Below are 1442 nucleotides of genomic sequence, written 5' to 3'. Positions count from 1 at the left end.
ATTTGCGAGAAAAAAACCCTCAGAAATTTCCATAATTAAAAGCAGAAATTTGCGACATTTAAACTAGATATTTTCTGACTTGGTAAAGTCAGAAATTTACAAGAAAAAAGCTCGTAAATTTATGAGAAAAAAAAAAACTGAAGTTTTCAGGAAAGGCTAAAGGGCGATTCCACCTGTTTTCACTGCCTTGAGCTTATTTAATCCGCTCTAGTTTAAAAACTAAAACACACAGAGACTTCAAACCTGGACTAGATTATTCTACACTGATTGCAGAATAAAACCAAGTCTGTGATTTGTGAAACATATTTGATATGTGAAGCTTAAGGAAATATGGTGATTTCAACACTTTTTATGAACAAGCATGGCCCGATGGAGAGGTGAGAGAATTAGAGCAGGGGTGCCCACGAGCTGATTCCCAGGTGTCCACGCAGCACAACCTTGCTGCGGAGCCTCTAGCGCCGGCTTTGAGTGTCGCATCCCGGAATGGCTGGTCTTGTTTGAAAGCCCTGGCTCTCCCCTACAAGGTGAAAGTTGAATGAAGTCCCTGCGACGTTCCCCCCCGCGGAGATACAAGCAAAAACCCTCCAAAATTACACACCGTCTGACCTCTGCTGGGGGTGGTTTTAGCCCCCCTCCGCGGGCTAGGAGCATCGAATCCCGGAGTGGCTGGTTGGGTTTTAAAGCTCTGGTTCTGCCCTACAAGCTGATACTTGAATGGAGTCTCTGATGTTTCCCCTCGGAGCTATAAGCAAATTACACACGACTTAGTGCATTTTATGCGCATTTTTGGGAGGAAATTTCAACCTTCGTTTGCTTCTCCTGCGGGCTCYGAGCATCAGATCCAGGAAAGTCAGGTGACTTTGGAAAGCTGCGGTCCTCCTCTACAAACTGGAGGTRGTTGCAAGTTCCTGGGATGTTCCCCCGCGGAGCTATTAACCAAMGAYCGGCCRAAAAAGGCGCTTTGGCGGGCGATATAGTACTCAATTCACTCCGGAGCCTCTAGCGCCAGCTCTGAGCGTCAGATCCAGGTGGGAGAGGCTCGTTTTAAAGTTCTGGATCTCCTCTACAACCTGGAGGTGGTTGCAAGTTACTGGGACGTTCTCATGCGGAGATATAAGTGATCAAAAGACATCGGGCGAGCTCCGGCGGGTGAAACGGCTGATTTCCAGCACAGGCTGCTGGTGCTGATGCAGGGGAATAAAAGGAAGAGATCCAGTGAGGTGGAACCGTGGTCCTTCATCCAGCACCCGCTCTCCCACCTGGATTCAGCCAGAAACTCCTGGCGGGCGATATTTCTGCAAAAATGCATATAATTATGAAACCCACCTGATGGATCTGTTCCAGGCAATAAAAGGAACAGATCTGATCATCTGATCAGGTGAAACCGGTCCTGGAAGCTCAGCACCGGGTTTTATAACCGCCTGCGAGAGAGTTTTATATTG

This window comes from Austrofundulus limnaeus, unplaced genomic scaffold, assembly GCF_001266775.1.
Source record: "Austrofundulus limnaeus strain Quisiro unplaced genomic scaffold, Austrofundulus_limnaeus-1.0 Scaffold510, whole genome shotgun sequence".
NCBI lineage: Eukaryota > Metazoa > Chordata > Actinopteri > Cyprinodontiformes > Rivulidae > Austrofundulus > Austrofundulus limnaeus.
Note: the sequence above shows the minus strand (reverse complement) of the source record.